General features: G+C 39.4%; 1 long non-coding RNA gene across 1 annotated transcript in view; it reads left to right on the top strand.

Moving 5' to 3' along the window:
• Window positions 1-2,290: 2,290 nt before the first annotated feature.
• The window catches only part of LOC123810013, a 126,053-nt gene continuing 110,101 nt past the window's right edge, over window positions 2,291-18,242 (top strand). The window contains exon 1 of the long non-coding RNA XR_006784168.1: window positions 2,291-2,451. This is a non-coding gene — a long non-coding RNA (uncharacterized LOC123810013). The remainder of the gene's footprint in view (window positions 2,452-18,242) is intronic.

Raw genomic sequence — 18,242 nt, 5'->3', positions numbered from 1 at the left:
AGTATATACAGCTCACTAGGTAAGTGAAGGGGGGAAATGAGAATTCTAGGGTAATAATTGCAAGAAGCAGCTAATCTGATAGGACTGGGGAACAAAGGCAAGCACTCAGACTAAAAAGCCTGAAGGGGGCGCTACGTCAGGCTGAAATTCAGAACGCTTGAGGACAAGTACTGCTCTGCATGTGTGGGATGCCAGACCTCTGAGGATGGAAGGCCAAGTCGCTGCAGTGGCTGTCTGTAAGAGGGCTCCCCGAGGCTGCTGCTGTGAGTTGGAAAGACTGCATACTGGATTCAGCTGTTCCTACGCCATGACGGTGAAGAAATATTGATGAGGTGATCATCACAAGAACAGGAAACAGAAAGAGAGGGGCAGGTCTATTCTTCTCACGCCTGCAAAAATGTGGTTCGCACGCTCAAAGTCTCACCATCATAACGCAGAGCGAAGGAGGTGCTGAAAGATAGAAATTTTTATTAACTCCCAAGGACTGTAATACAGGAAAAATCAATGTGAGAGGTAGTCAGCATGGTCCTTCACTCCCTAGGCTGAGCGCCTACACATCGCATAGCCAATTAATAGATTACTCTCCATGCGCAGGGGTGTCCAACCCACGGCCCATAGGCCGCCCAGGATGGCTATGACTGCGGCCCAACCCAAAATCATAAATTTACTTAAAACCTTATTTGTTTTGCTCCTTAGTGTTTGTTACTGTGTGTGTATTTAATGTGTGATCCCAGACAACTCTTCTTCCACCAGTGTGGCCCAGAGACACTGAAAGGTTGGACACCCCTGATTTAAAGCTTCCCCCAAAGGCTCCAGAGTTCCTGATGGACCAGTGCCTACAGTACCTGTGATTCTAAAAGGCAGGTGTGCCTGTGCTGACCGTTCTCCCCGTGCCTGGGAAGCCAGGGCATCCAGACAGAGGGCTTCAGTGGCGGCAGGCCTCAGAATGGCCCTAGGACCAACCAAGGAAGGACCTTTCTCCCTCTCACAGATTTTATTCTCCCTGATCAACAGTTTAACAGATTAGACCTATAGCACTGATTGCTAATTAGAAAACACTTGATTGAGTCTCAGGTGGTCTTTCTAGGTAACTAACACCTGACTCCTCTTTATCTTTGGAAAGGGTTTAGTAATCCACTTCTTTCAGGAAGCCTGGGAGCTGATGGAAATTTCAGCCCCGACCAAGCTAATTTTCATGCTCACGGGTGTATATATTGTAATTAGCACACCCTGCTTTGTCTTTGGTCTGCATTTAATATCATCACACATGGATATGACTCCAGGAGTCCTTGCTATTCGGAGCCTAATTTGACTTTATCTTGAGGGGTCCAGAAATTCAAGTACAAAAGCATCTTAAGCTGCTCAGAAGTTCCTGGGGTGTTATAAAGCACAGGTCACTTATGAGTTCAGATGTAGACAGAGCTACTTCCCCTAGGAGGGAAGCAGGAAAAGGAGGAAGCAAAGAGAGATTCAGTCCTTACTCTTTATCAGAATATAAACCAATTTTTAAAAATGAAACTCTGAGATAAGCAATGGTTTCTAAAAGAAAAGCAAAAGTTAGGTTATTCCTAAAATTATGCAGACAAGAAGTATAGATCCAGAAATTCCAGCCTAACTGGCCAAAAACACGGGCATGCTTTCCACCACATCATGCCACCTCTTTGTTTTAAAAACAAAATATATTTTTTTATTTGTCCTTTCCAGGACAAAAATCCTGGGAAGTAGTCAAAGAAGAGAGTATTATCATCATTTAGAGATTTAAAGAAAGTAAAATGCACAGGTTATGAGCAGAACAGAGATTAAATGGCAAAACTAAACTTTTGTCTACAACCCCTGTTGCGTGCTTTTTTCTTTATTAAGCTGCTAAAGGTGAAGAGCATTCATCACCATCAAAGATAGTGTTACATCAATAGTTACCATGTACCAAGAGCTCACAGGCAAAGTGTTATTAAATATACTTTCCTTTGAGCCTCATTCAATCTTCACTACAGCCACATATAAGGTTGCTTGGTTACAAGGTACATAAACCCCTCAAGAAAACTGGTTGAATGTGACAGGGTGGAACTGGAACAGAAAGCCCTTGAAGTAGATCATGTTATCCTTGGAGTAGATAACCATATAAAATAGCAGTAAGGAGCAGAGTCTGGCGCAGATGCAGCTGAGTTTGGATTGCAGCTCGGGCACTTACTAAGTACATAACAACCCCGGGGCAAAATTGTTTCACCAGCCTGAACTTTCTTTTCCTTGTTTTTAAAGTGAGGACATTATAAAACATTAGAGCTTTGTTTTGATAGATACATGGCTAAAGCTAAGATCTGTTTCCTGAGATCTTCTTCACTATATGGCTCCAGGTTAAAACTGCCAAAAGATGAACTTGCTTGGGATTAGGAAGGTGGAGGGAAACAGAAGCCAAACTTCTCAGAAGGTCACCACGATCAGACCTGGTGATGGGTGAGTGTGGAAATCCCCGGCAGTTTCGGCTCGCTCTCTCTGTCCTTCATTCCACATCCAACTCATTTTACTAGCTGCTAGCCCTGAAGACCGGCATGCATATCTTTGTAAAAAATTGCCCAGCTGATTACCAAAGATGTTGGATAATTTTATTTTATGCTCATGCCAGTAACATATGAATGTTCCAGTTGCTCCCATCATTGCCAGTATCTGTCATTGTTTGTCTTTAGCCATTCTGCTTGGTGTCTAATGGTACTTTATTTTGTTTTTAACTTTTGCTTCCCTGATGACTAATGATGTTGAGCACATTTTTATTTTCTCAATGGCTTTTTATACATCTTCCTTTGTAAAATAATTGTTTAAGTATTCTGACCATTTTATTGTGTTGTTTGTCTTTATTACAGAATTATAGGAGTTTATATATTCTGAATACATGTAATTTGTTAGACATATGTATTGTGAATATTTTCTCCCAGTCAGTGGCTCATTTATTCATTTTATTAATGTATTTTAATGAGCAAACAATTTTCTATTTTGATAAAATGAATTTTATCAACTTTTTCTTTTATGAGGGTCCTGTTTATATACATATATTTGGTTCCTGTTTAAAAATCTTTGCTTATCCCCAAAGTCATAAAAATTTTCTCCTGTTTTCTAGGTATGAGTTGAGTTTTCCTTCTTTGAAAACATAGCCAATTGTCCCAGCACCATTTTCTGGGGGGAAAAATACTTTACTTTCCCTTCTGGTGTGCTTTGTGGCCTTGGTCAAAAAACGATGGTTTCCTTCTGGTCAGAGTTGTGGGACTCCTTCTGGGCTCTCTGTTCTGTTGCAGTGCTCTGTCTGTATGCAACCACCATGCCGTCTTACATAGCTATCTTAACTATTCTGTCTGGAAACAATATAAGTGCTTCAACTTTTGATTATTTTGTTTAAGATTATTTTGACTCTACTAGGATCTTTGCATTTTCACATACATTTTGGCATAAGCTTGTAAACTTTTACAATAAGTAAAACCTGCAAAGAATTTTATTGGAATTATGCTGAATCATAGATTAATTTGGGGTAATTTATGGTCACTTAAATTCAAAAATCCCTACAAAGTGTTTTTATTGTTGTTGTTATACATTGCAAACCTTTTTTATTGTTGTTCTATTATAGTTGTCCCCGTTTTTCCCCTTTGCCCTCCTCCATCCAGCTCACTCGCTGCCCCCACAGTCCATCTCCACACCGTTGTCCATGTCCATGGGTCATTCATGCATGTTCTTTGACTAGTCCCTTCCCCTTCCTTCCACAAGGTTTAATCTCGGCCTCCTCACTTATGTTTTGCTTATTATTTCTAACGTATTTATTTTTTGTGCTTGCCCATTAATGTACTGTTGTACCTAATTACACAGTCTTCCTGCTTTTGCCATTTCACTTATGCACTGGCTTTCTGGTTGGTTGATGCACTGTTTTTACTAAGTGCTTTACTTTTAGCACATTTTTTCTCTCCTATATTTTTTAACTCATATTTTTATCTCTTCCACTTAAAAAAGTCCCTTTAACATTTCTTTTAATACTGATTTGGTGGTAACAAACACCCTCACCTTCTTGTCTGGGAAGTTCTTTGTCTCTTTGGTTCCAAATGATGGCCTTGCTGGATAGAATACCAGTAATCTCAGTTTTAGGTCTTTGCTTTACATCACTTGGAATATTTCTTGCCAGTCCCTTCTGGCCTGCAAAGTTTCTGTGGAGAAATCAGCTGACAGTCTTATCTGAGCTCGCTGGTATGTCACTAACTGCTTTTCTTTTGCCATTTTTAAAAATCTCTCTTTGTCTTTGAACTTTGGAATTTTAATTATGATGTGTCTTAGTGTTGGCCTCTTTGGGTTCATCTTGTTTGGGACTCTGCATTTTCTGGTCTAATACATCTATCTCCTTTGCCATTTAGGAAAGTTTTCAGTCATTATTTCTTCAAATAGGTCTTTAATCCCTTGCTCACTCTCTTCTTCTGCTACCCCTATGATGAGGATATTGGTGTGCCTGATGTTGTCCCAGAGATCCCTTACACTGTTCTTATTTACTAAAATGTTTTTCCAATTACAGTTGACATACAATATTATATGTGGTTTCAGGTGTACAATGGAGTGCTTAGACATTTATATAACTTACAAAATAATCATCCCAATAAAATGAATACCCATTTTGTAAATTCTTTTTTCTATTAATATTTGCTGTTCCAGTTGGGTGTTTTCCACTGCCTTTTTTTCCAGATTGTCAATTCATTTCTCTGCTCCATATAACCTGCTGTTGATTTCCTCTAGTGAATTATTCTTTTCAACTACTGTATTCTCATTTCTAATTGTTATTTTTTATGGTTTCTTTGTCTTTGTTGAGATTCTCATGGAGTTCATCTATTTTTCCCTAAGTTAATTGAGCATCCTTCTAATCATTGTTTTGAACTCCATCTCTGGCAGCTTGCTTATCTCCATTTCATTAAGTTCTTTTTTTCTGGAGTTTTGTTCTATTCTTTCATTTGGGCTATGCTTCTTTTTCTTCTCATTTTTGATTGACTCCTTGTGTTTGTGTCTATGCATTACATAGGTCTACATCTCCCAGTCTTGGCAGAGTGGCCTTGTGCAGTCAGTGTCCTGTGAGACCCAGTGGTACCATCTTCCTGTTCACCCAGGTCAGTTGCTCCAGGGGTGTCCCTTGTGTAGGTTGTGTGTGCCCTCTTACACTAGTTTAGCGTTGAGTGCTGTTGGCATGTCAGTATGTAGGACTGACCCCTAGGGCTGACTGGCTGAGAGGGCTGGCAGTGACTACTGCAGACAAGCTATCGTGCAGGGACTGACCCCATAGAGGAAGAGTCACTTTAGCAGGGCTCCAGTGCCAACCTCTTCTGCCCTTTATGTATGGCATTGGAAGAGATGGTTGGGTGGTGCTCCAGTGTAATCTGAAGCCAGCCACTGGTTGTATTGGTTTTGAAGGCTCTTAGCAGGGGCTCTGGTGCAGGTCAAGGTTAGCCACTACTTGTGCACAGCTTGGGGTCACCTGATGGAAGATACAACATGATTACAATTGGCTGCTGCTTACGCTGGACTTGGAGGTGCTTTGGAGAGGATATGCCATGAACCAAGGCTGGCTGCCACTAGTGACTGTTTTGGGATATTTTTGTGGGTACCATAGTGTGAGCTGAGGCCAGTCTCTCCTTGTGCTGGGCTTGTGGCCTTTCAGTTGAAGCATTGTTTCAAGCCAACACTGAGTTCACATATCCTTATGTCAGGTTTGGGGTCACCTGATGGAAGATACAATGTGAGTTGAGACCAGTCTCCTCTTGTGCCAGGTTTGGCACCACTTAGCAAGAGACACAGGGCATGCCAAAGCCAACCACTGCTTGTTTGGAGTTTTGGACTTTTGAGAGATGTTAGGAAAGTCTGAAGCATGAGCTGAGACAGGCCTCTTGTGTGGAAAAGACTCTGGAAGTGGCTTGGGCTGGGCACATGAATTGGGTGGGGAGGTGTCTGGGAATCACCATAGCAGGGTAACTGGTGTTAGCCACATTAATGAAGAACAAAGAGTTAATCCCCAACTGTGCCTGCTGGCTGGGAGAGCAAAGGGCTCAACAAAGGGAACAGTGGCAGCTGCCACAGCTTTGGTCCCCAGAGAGAGCGGCACTGTATCCCTCACTCTGAAGCTAGTCAGTTCAGTTCTATCCCGTATGTCCCTGGTGCTTATTGAGCTGCTGTTCCAGGGCTGGGGCCCAGAGCAAGTGAATCTGTGAGCGACAGAGTCCATGTGCAGGCCCGTCAAGAAGAACACCTGAGATTCCAGGAGCCCTCTGTCCCACTGAAACATAATCCCTGCTGGTTCTCACAGCCAGATGTTATGGGGATTCCTCTTCCCATTACTGGTGCCCCCTGGCTGGGGGGCCCAGTACAGGGCTGGGACCTTGCTCTTCAGCGGGACCCTCTGCATTCATGATATCTCCCTGATTCTTAATCACCACCATGGGTAGGGGCTTGCCTGTTCTATATCTCCATCCTGTCCTACCAGTCTCAATTTCATTTCTTCTTTATATCCTTAGCTGTAGAACTTCTGTTCAGTTAGTCTTCAGGTGGTTCTCAGTGGTGGCTATTCTATAATTTAGTTGTAACTTTCATGTAGTCATGGGAGAGTCAAGCACAGCATTAATCTACTCTGCCATCTTAACTGGAAGTCCTCTTAATTTTATTTTCAAAGTTTATTCTGCATTTACAAAGATGACCGTATGCTTGTTTTCCCATTTTTCTTTAAAAATAGTAAATTCCACTGAGTGTTTTTCAAATGTGAAATTAATCTTGCATTCTTGGAATAAAGCTACTTAGTCATGATGTATTTGCTTTTTTTATATCCTGGGATTTCATATGTAAGTTTTTTTTAGAATTTTTGTGTCTGTTTTAACGTTTTGGGATGAATATATACTGATTTTTTGTTTGTTCTTCTCTTCTAATATAGGCACTTAAAGCTTAAATTTCCCAGTAGGTTCTGTTTTATACTAAAATACCACATTTTCATTATTTTATAACTTTTTCTAAATACTGAATAATTTTCTCTTTGTTTGCATTTTTCATCTATTGGTAACTTAGAAGTATTTTCCTTTACATTTTAAACATTTAAACATTTTTCTTTTTACCTTACTATTATCAATTTCTAGTATAATTCCTCTGCGGTCAGGGCATATAGTCTATGATTTCATCCTTAAACTTTTTTGAGCCATCAAAATGTTATTTGTCATAACATTTAGTCTACCTTTATAACTATTAGTGAATAAGATGATTAATACCTTAAGTTTGTAATGATAAATTTCAACAGTGATTTAGAGCTGATTTCAGAATACTGTGCTATTTATTAGGTTATTTAGTAGAAGACCAGTAAAAATGTTTACAGCTATGGCTTACAAGATGAGTGTTCATACTATGAGCTGGAGCAGGTCTCTTAATCTCAAATAGCTCTTTGTGGTGGGTGGCTGTCCTATGCCTTTGGCAGTGTGCTTGGCTTCTGACCATTAGCTGCTGGTAGCCGTCCCTTTGTCTTCAGTATGACAGCCAGAAATGTCTCCAACACTGCCCAATGTCCTCCAAGAGGCAGAATCACCTCCAGTTAAGAACCACTGAGACAGACAAAGAAACATGCTTTTATAAAACCAATGCACCGGTGTCGAACTCTGTATCTGTTATTACAAAGTAGACTTGGTTTCATTGCAAAAGCGTGGCTGCATGTTCAACAATAGTTACTGTTTCTGACTGAGGACGTGGACAATAGTAATTGCCTAACAGGGAAAAGCAATACACAAATCAAAATAAATTCTAAATAAAAACATTTTTCTGTGATACAAAAGCCCTAGAATTCAAGATAATATAAGAATTCAAGGGGGATAGGCATCAATATTTAAATGAAAATAAATGATATAAAATGAATCCCCAGAGAAAGACAGAGTGGACATCAGGCAAAATGAACATCAGAATAAACCTAAATATGAAATACTTTTCTTTACTTCAAATTTGCCTGAAGGATTTAGCATTCTCTAAACAAACCATTCATGGTGAGTTTATGAACACACAAGAAGCTTAATTGCACTCACATACTTTAGTTACAAGGTCTGTAGCAAGATTATAATTATCCTTGATACTATCCTTGGTACCAGTTATCTTGGTACTATGTCCTAAGCCCTCCTTCTGAAGGTCTTGCATTAGAAAAGAGAAAACGTAATTTGTACTCCAAATGTTGATCAGATGATATACAGCATTTAAAAATGCTCCAACAGCCGTGAAATTTCAGACAAATGCAGGGGATTCTTACATGTTACGGGTGGGAACCACAAGATGCATTCTATTCTATTTTCTATGCTGAGGCAGACATCACAATTCAGTGTGACCCTGCTTTGCCACTGAACCTAATGTGTCCCCAGAATCCTTTTCAACAGAAGAACCCTGATGTTACCACTAATAGATAAGACTGAGAAACTCTTTGTCATATCTGCACCTCTACGTATGGTTTTTGTTTTTGCATTATTATTATTGTTATTATTATTATATTTTAGAGAGGGGGGAATGGAGTGAGAAAGAAAGGCAAACATCAATGTGAGAGAGAAACACCAATAGGCTGCTTTCTGTATGTGCTCCTACTGGGTCCGAACCTGCAACCCAGCCATGTGCCCTGACCAGGAATTGAACCAGTGACCTTTAGGTTTGTGTGATGATGCTCAACCAACTGATCCAGGCAGCTGGGGACCTACATGTGGTTTTTGGATTGTTGTCTTCATATTCTACTTCCACTCATTTATTCAATGATATTCATGAGGAATAGAGGGTAAAGGGCCTCTATTTGCTCTTTAAAACAGCATGGATTCCCTGACTGAAGCCTCATGGACCACCAGGTTTGCACAACAGGGTTTAGGAACCCTGTTCTGAATAGTGATACAGCAACTGCAGCTGGGAAATCAATTAGTTTCTGAATACAAACCCACTCTTTTAGTGAGAGACTAATGTATGTTCCCACATTCAAAAATAATACTCCTGTTAATGTGAGTTGAAAATATCCAATTGTGGAAACACCCGTCTGTCTTGGCACAAGTAGACTGTGTAGTCCAGTAACACTCAAAATCTTCCTGCTTGCACACAGAGTCAGTAGTGAAACGTATGCAGACTCAGAGCACCTCAAGCAGGCAGAGAGAAGGTGTTGGAGTGACTCAGAGGTGAGTGTATCTAGGTCACTTCCCTTGACGGAATGCCAAGTGTGTGAGAGGGAGGAGTGGGAGGAGAGCCATGATAAAAGAAGGGAGAGTAAGAACCCAAGTTTTGCTCCAAATCAGCACAAACTCTTTATTCAACAATTATTCAAAAACTGCATTCCTGTATCTTGATATACCATTCTATGATTTTGCTATGGACACTTTCCTTTTCTTCGAGAAATGCAAGCCCAGAAAATAACTTGCATTTTGTCATGAAAATGACAAATTGATAAGAGCCCCAGAGTACTTCTTTAGGGTTGTGGGGTGAAAAGCAATTATATATTATTCCAAAATAACTCCAGCAGCTAAGAGTTGAGGAAGTAATACCTAAATGGCCATGGAAAATGAATGAGAAGAATTGTGAACTTTTTAATGGGGCGTTTTCAGCCTGAGCTCAAGTTATAAATATCAGCAAATGTTCCACGGTGCTTCATTGCATTTCTCCAGCGCAATTTGTTTAGTGCTTCAAGATACCAGACAGCCATATATTTTACTCTCACGGCTAGTAGCCAATTTGCAAGAAAGCAAGTAATATAAAAATGGCTATTTACTCTGTTACAAGTGGTACAGTCCATTATCACTCTCCACTGATGCTGTTACAAGGATAGCAAATCAATAATCAGTTCTCATTCCCTAACTCAGTAAACCATCTGCTTTCATTATTGTAAACCATGCTCAGTTTGGATGCAACCTTTACTGCTATGCTAGAAGCTGATTCATTTGTGAAGACCACAGACATTACCATGGGAAAATCATTCCTTAATTACCTTTCTCCAAAATTTAAACAGTTAAGTGCTAGAGAATTTCTTTGCAATAGGAGAAACCAAAATTACAAGACATTATAAATGTATCTGCCAAGAGAAGGGGTTTGTCTGAATAGTCAGATTACATAGTCTATCTTGCACAGCCTTTTCGGAGTTGAGATTGCTTAAGTAAATACTGCCTCTGCATGGGGAATGTCTCCTAGACTTTTCATCCCAGCCTATAGGATGCTGCTTCCAGAGCAGCTGTTGAGATCAAGAGTACATCGTCCTGAAAACTGAGATGGAAATTAATGGGCACACTGCAAGTAAAAAACATAATGGTCCCAAGCCCAAGTGTAGGAAATAATTCATTTTATGTAACTCAGTTTAATTAATGATGTCAAGCCTCCATTCTGCCTGATCCAGGAAATGTCAACCAGTAACTGGCAAGCAGATTCACTAAAATTCTGTTTTCTTAGTACATTCACAATTTAAATCCTGTCATTCCTCTTCCCAAAGCCAATCTTCCCCATCCGTCCTCTTGACAGAGTTCAATGCTAAGTTCTGAAGAAGCTAACACAAATGTGGGGGGAGGGTCTCCACTCCAATCTTATCTATTCTCTTTATGCTAGCATCTTTTGGGGGTGCCACTTGCCCCATCTTGTCTCAGGTATGTCTCCTGTCAGGCAGGCATGAACAAGGGTGGAGACACAGTGGCCCAGAGATGGGTCAACCATTGTGATTTCTTGTCAAGCTCCATGTTCTGTGTCCAGTTCTCTTCTGGTCTGCAGGCTCCCTCTGTCAGATGACTTCAGTCCCCTTTCCTCAGGCAGGGGAAGAATCAGCTACTGTTTTGTGTCACTTTGGAACCAGAGCAGAGCAGACATTCACACTGCCATTACCATCCATTGCAGCCATCTCTGTTCTAGTGTTTTCACGTTGGTGTGGCACCCGGGGCATTGGTGAGGCTTCTGGATTCATGTTCCAGATAGGACTAGGGAGGCACAGGTCTTTGCACTGAGATTCACAAGGTTTCAGTACCTTGGAATATTTATTCTGTTACCTATACTAACAATCTTTATGCAATTGTTAACCTCCTATTGGGTTGGCCAAAAAGTCCATTTAGTTTCTTCCATAAAACAAAAGACACATTTTTGACTTTCACCAATAACTTTATTGATTTGGATATTTTGAGTATGTTGGCTATCTCCCACGATAGGTTTCTAGTGGGTAGAGTTCAGGGATGCTGCTAAACATCTTCCAATGCATAAGACAGCCCCACAGCAAAGAATTACTTGGCCAAAATATCAACAGTACCAAGAAACTTCACAAACCACTTTTGACACATCCGACCAGTCACTTTCTCCATACACTGCACAAATCTTTTTTTGCACTTCAGTTGTTTTTTTACCTTTCTTAAAATAAGCAAGAATAACACATAGAAAATATTGCATGTCTTCTTCCATCTTCAATATTAAAATGGCTGCATAGAAATTCACCAATTTTGAGAAGCTTTTTAAAAAAATGCAGGCTGATATGACAGCTGTCACAATATGATCTAATACAATTGTTTCAGATGAAGTTAAAGACAGCTAAGCACAATGAGAGCCATTATGCAGAATAAACTAAATGAATTTTTTGGCCAACCCAATATTTATTTGCATGAAAGGGTAGGAGAGACACCTATTAAGTGTGAGAACAAGCTATTTAATACTTAGACTCCTGCCATGACAGAGTTCAGGTTTTTTTAAATTTTATTTAAATTGTTGTTGCAATACAATTTTCTATCTTTTACTCCCATCCCAATCCACCCACCAAACCCTCCTCTCCTCCCTCCCATTTCCACCCACCCCTAGTTTTTATCTATGTGTCCTTATACTCATTCCTGTAAACCCTTCCCCTTTTGCCCTGAAATTCCCCTGAAATTCTTTCTCCTCTCCCCTCTGAACTCTGTCAGTCTGTTCTTTATTTCAGTGTCTTTGGTTATATTTTGCTTGTTTCTTTGTTTTGTTGTTTAGGTTCCTGTTAAAGGTGAGATCATATGGTATTTGTCTTTCACTGTCTGGCTTATTTCGCTTAGCATAATACTTTCCAGTTGCATCCATGATGTTGCAAAGGGTAGGAGCTCCTTCTTTATTTCTGCTGCATAGAATTCCATTGTGTAAATGTACCATAGTGTTTTGATCCATTCATTTACTGATGGGCATCTAGGTTGCTTCCAACACTTGGCTATTGTAAATTGTGCTGCTATGAACACTGGGGTGCATAGGTTCTTTTGGATTGGTGTTTTAGGGTTCTTAGAATATAGTCCTAGCAGTGGAATTACTGGGTCAAAAGGCAGATCCATTTTTAGTTTTCTGAGAAAATTCCATACTGTTTTCCCTAGTGGTTGTACCAGTCTGCAATCCCACCAACAGTGCACTAGGGTCCCCTTTTCACCACAACCTCTCCAACACTTGTTGTTTGTTGCTTTGTTTATGATGGCCATTCTGACTGGTGTAAAGTGGTATCTCATTGTAGTTTTAATTTGCATCTTTCTGATAGCTAGTGATATTGAGCATCTTTTCATGTGTTTCTGGATCCTCTGTATGTCCTCCTTGGAGAAGTGTCTGTTCAAGTCCTTTGCCCATTTTTTAATTGGGTTGCTTGTCTTCTTAGAGTGGAGTCATGTAAGTTCTTTATATATATTAAACCCTTGTCTGAGGTATCATTGGCAAATATGTTTTGCCATGTTGTTCCCATACAGTTGGTTCTCTTATTTTGATACTGTTTTCTTTAGCTGTGCAGAAGCTTTTTATTTTGATGAGATCCCACTTGTTTATTCTTTCCTTTATGTCCCTTGCTCTGGGGGGCATGTCAGCAAAAATGTTGCTGCGTGAAATATCTGAGATTTTCCTGCCTATGTTTTCCTCTAGGACTTTAATGGTGACATGGCTTATATTTAAGTTTTTTATCCACCTTGAATTTATTTTTGTGTATGGTGCAAGTTGGTGCTCGAGAGTTCAGTTTTAACTGGTCACTTCTATGTGACATCTCTGAACAAGGGGTAGTCCTATCTTATAGCCTTTATTATACTCAACCAGCACCAAGTAATTGTTCTTTCAGCTTTGTCCCATATCAGATGGTAGCCATTTTAAAGGTAAGGCTGAATGGGGTGTTTTTTTTAAGATTTTATTTATTTATTTTTAGAGGGAGGAGACGAGAAGGAGAGAAACCCTGATGTGAGAGAGAAGCATTGATTGGTTGCCTCTTGCACATGCCCTGACTGGGGACCAAACCCGCAACCCAGGCATGTACCTTAATCTTTTGATCTGCTGAACGATGCCCAACCAATTTGAGCCACACCAGTCAGGGTGCAAGGCTGCGTCTTTTCCTTTATTTATTTTTCAGAGGGATGAGATGCAATCTTTATTTTAAAATAAAACTTATATGCTGAAAAAATCATATATAAATATATAGTTTAGTGAAAGACTATAGAATTAATACCTATAAAACCACTACCAGTCAAGGTTAGAATGAAGGAAGCACCATTTTACATGCTGCATTCATTAATTTTTGTTGATGTATAGAGTTTCACTGTATGCAAACATACTACGTTGTTTTTATCCACACTAGTGTTTGGTACGCCATCAATACATTTCTAGTTGGAGGGTGCTCTGAGCAATGTGCTATGTATATTCTTACATAGGCGTCCTGGTCCACATAAGCACAAGCTTCTCTAGGGTGCATGTCTAACACTGAAATTCCTGACTCATATATACTATACAGATCATTAACCCTAGAAGATAATGCCAAATAAAATTGTAAACGTTCAGACTTCCAACAATAGTGCGTGATTTTCCCATAACCCTAAACATCTCTTTTCAAGCCCATGTCAGATTTTTAAATTTTTGTCAATCTGATAGAGTTGTAGTTATCAGTCTGTGTCTTTCACTTGCAATTTCCTGACAGCTAATGAGGCTGAGCTCCGTTTTGCATGCTCTTGGCCTGCCTTACCTTAGTCCTTGGTGAATCCCCATTCAAGTTAATTGCTAATTTTTCTTTTGGATTTCTGTCTTTTTCTAAATGGATTGTAAAATGTCTTCATAAATTTTGAATATAGACTATTTTATGGATTACGCCTATTGCAAATATCTCCTATCTCACTTGCCTTGTCACAATGTTATAGTGTCTTATGATGAAGAAAAATTTCAGTGTTAATATGGCCAACTGTACTCATTTTCTTCTCTATGCTTAGTACATTTACAGCTTGTCCTCAAGATTATGAATATACTCTCATGTGCTCACATTTGGATCTTTGATCTATCTGGAATTTGTTTTTCTTTATGATGTAAAGTAGTGAATCAACTTTATGTCTTTCCATATGGACACCCAAGTTCTTCATCATTATTTATTGAACGGTCTGTTTCTTCCCTATTGTCAGCAATGCCACCTTGGTGAAAATTTGAATCCATCTATTTCTGGGCTTGCTATTTTCTCCTATTGGTTTGCTTATCAATATCACACTGTCTTAATTACCATTGCTTTATAATAAATAATGACATCTGGTAGAACTAGTCTTTTACCTTGTTATTTTTCTTCACGTACGTCTGGACTATTATTGCTCATTAAGTAGCTATAAAAATGTTAGCATTATCTTGCCAATATACTTAAACATTTGTTGGGGTTTTAATTGGAATAATACTGATTCTTTATACCAATCTGAGCATAACCTAAACATATTGACTCTTTATATTTCTGAACATAGTATATCTCTCACTTTGTGTTTAATTTTTTTCAGTAAAATTTTATTATTTTCACTCATTTATGAATTTCACAACTTTTGTTAGACATAGTACTAGATATTTCATACATTTTGATGGTGCTGCCCCTTGTATTTGGTAATTTTTTTTACCTATCTGTGGCTAGAATGTAATGTTAAAATTTATGTTTTGCCCTGGGCATGTGGTTCATTTGGTTGGAGCATCTGCAAAAAGATTGCAGGTTCAAGTCCTGTTCGGGGCACATGTCTAGATTGTGGGTTCCATCTCCAGTCAGGGCATGACTGGGAGGCAAGCAATAAATGTTTCTCTCTCACATCAATGTATCTCTCTCTCTCTCCCCTCTCTCATCCCCTCCCCTCCCCTTGTCCTCCCCTTCCCTCTCCCTCCTTCTCTCTTTCTAAAAATCAATAAACATATCCTCTGGTGAGGATTTAAAAATTTATTTTTCTACCTTGATTTCAAAACAAACAACTTTGTAAAACTTTCTTATTTAATAACTTAAACTATTTTTAAGAATTTATCTGAATAACTTATAGTAATTTCTCTAATGTTTTGCTTCTTTTAACAATTCATCTATGGACTTTTTGAATTTTCCATGAATACAATTCTATTGATTAAAATTATGATATTAATTTGGTATATGTTCTTTTCCAGCTTATTTTAAGTAACATTTTCTTCCTAGTTTAAGGCTAAGACCTCAAATATAAAGCTGAATAGAAGTGGTAACATTGTACCCTGGCTGGTATAGCTCAGTGGATTGAGTGCAGGCCTGCAAACCAAAGGGTGCTTGTTTGATTCCCAGTCAGGGCACATGTCTGGGTTGCAGACCAAGTCCCCAGTTTGGGGCACATGAGAGGCAACCACACATTGATGTTTCTCTCCCTATCTTTCTCCTTTCCTTCCCCTCTCTCTAAAAAATAAATAAATAAAATCTTTTAAAAAAGTGGTAAGGTTGTGTATCATTGTCATGTTGCAGGTCCCAAAGGGAAAATTGTTAATGTTTCCCTGTTTAAAAGTACTTCATTTGTACAAATGCTTTGTCAGATCAATGAAATTCCCTTTTATTCTTCATTTGGTACTTTCTATTAATAAGAATGGATCTTGAATATTATCAAGAAATTTTCTGTCTCTATTGAGATGTCCTTTTTCTACTTTAATCTGTAAATATGATGAATTATACCAAGTTTTTGCTGTATTTAAATCAGTTTTCATTCTTGAGATATCTTGGATATCATGTATTATTGCTTTCTGGACTAGTATTCTCATATTATGTTTAATATTTTTTTCAAAATGACAAAATATAAATCAGCTTTACAGTGAATAGTATTGCCTTTAGGGAGCTTCCTTTAGAAGTTATTAGGGGAAAATACATAAAGAAGTTAATTACACAATACATCACACTGTGGCATTGAGAGTGAGACCCAACTTCCTTAGGTCATCAAATTCCAACAAAGGTACCATTTCCTTATCTCTTTCTAACTTGCATCAAGGCCATATCTAATGGGTTGCCATCCAAGGGAAAGGTGATTCTGTTTCTCTCCAGAATGCACAAATCTTAGAAAACAGATGCTTGACTTGTACCATTTATGGACACGCAATATCTTTGGTGTGATTGACAAAATGGGCTCCTCAGGCAAAATGCCCTCCTGTCATTTACTGATTTGTCCTTACATCCCTCTCCAGTCCTTCCCCTGTTCTATTACATTGTCCAGTCTTCCCCTTCCCTTTGACTTAAGATAGAAAGGAGCAACCAGTAGAGGAACAGAAGGCAGGAGGAGGGGAGAAGCCAGGGTGTTTCTCTCATCCCTCTGCCCTGAGCAATGTCCTCCACCCACAGAGCCTGTGCCTTCCCCGTGTGTCCCACTGTCCCCAGGCAAGCTTGCTCCTTGTGGCCCCTACCCACCAGGGCAGCCCTCACCTTGCTTCTAGCTTTTCTGGTTAGGCCTGGTTTATGGCCACCAGGACCTTACTTGGAATGTCAATATTGAAACATTTTCCCTCATTTTTAACTTCCAAATTAGATTATCAAGTGATTTTCTTCCCTGCTCACTGTATATTTGTCCCGTACATTGACATACAAGACTCTCCAGAACTTGGCTCCTGCTTCCCTCTTCAAACATCTTTATCCTTTTCTCCCACATCCCATTTCACAATCATATTCTTGCATGTGGAATGAACTATAGTTGCCACCATATCACTGTTTGCCGAAATAGTTTCTGGTGCTTGAGTGGACCAATACCATCTTCAGAAGTAAATTGCTCTCAATGAATGGCAATTCATGCTGAGGGTGGTGGGGCCCTATCACCTGGGTGGGATATTCTTACCTAGATCAGTAGGCCCGTCTAGTTGTTTACTGCTTTGGAGTGCACCCCTCTTCACAAGCACATGCCACTTGGCTTGTTCTGCTGCAGCCTAAGACTCTTCTTCTGTCTGTAGTTTTCTGAACAAAATCTCTGTTTGATTTGGAGGTGTCAGCCCCCTTACTTTGTATTTTGGCCCATCCTCCATTGGAGGCCAGTTCCAGTACATCTCAGGAAATTTTTCCCATGATCACTCCTCCATAAATTTTCTAATGTTTATTCTCATCTCTTGTAATACTATTCACTGCGGTCTTTCCCTGAATATTTCCAACTCAATTCAGTTCTCTTGGGACCTGCTTTGACAACTTTTCCCCCAAAAGGATGGATTCAATGTTCCTCTTTCAAATTCCTCTTTCAAATTGCTTTAGCACATTGCTTTTCAATTCATAGTCTCTAACCACTTATGTGTTTTAAGCTCCTCAAGGACTAGGGCCAATATCATTTCATTCTCTTCCTTCCTGGGCTGACACACAGTGTGTAACAAATAGTGTTGGCTGAACACCAGGTCCAAACATGTGTTCCAAAGATTTTAGCCTCGGGGTTTCAATGTACAATTTTTCCCTATAATCTAGATAATTTAAGCAATTGTTTTTTATTTCCTTTTCCTTAAATTCTCTAATTGTATCTGAAAAGAATAAGTGCAACATTTCATGCCTGTTTTTTGAATATTATGTGAGTTGCTTCCTTTCTCTAAAAACATTATGAGAATGTCTACACTTTATCTAATTCCATTCCTGGAAGAAACAGTCATTTGCCAATTCTTTCTGTGTCTTATGACAATGAGTATCCGAATCTGGGTGGGAGAGGGAATGACTCACCTGGTTCAGTCATTCACTGGGAACTCGTTTATTTTCTAAGAAATTTCAAAAGATTTTATGTTTTTTTTAATTTTTAGAGAGAGGGGAATGGAGGGAGAAAGAGAGGGAGAGAAACATCAATGTGTGGTTGCCTCTCATGCACCCCCTACTGGGGAACTGGCCCATAACCCAGGCACCTGTCGGTTTGCATGCTGGCACTCAGTCCACTGAGCCACACCAGTCAGGGCTCATTGAGACTTCTTGTAAAAAGCAAGGCTTCATTCTGAACACCTGGGTTTTGTTTTTAACTATCCCCATGCACTACAGCTAGGTCTTGCACACTCAGTAAATAGTGGCGGATCTGGCTTGATTGGGC

This window comes from Phyllostomus hastatus, unplaced genomic scaffold (assembly GCF_019186645.2).
Source record: "Phyllostomus hastatus isolate PE091 unplaced genomic scaffold, TTU_PhHast_1.1 phas_scaffold_585, whole genome shotgun sequence".
In the NCBI taxonomy this organism is placed as follows: Eukaryota; Metazoa; Chordata; class Mammalia; order Chiroptera; family Phyllostomidae; genus Phyllostomus; species Phyllostomus hastatus.
The sequence above is the reverse complement of the archived record's forward strand: the minus strand, read 5'-3'. Positions and strand labels throughout refer to the sequence as shown.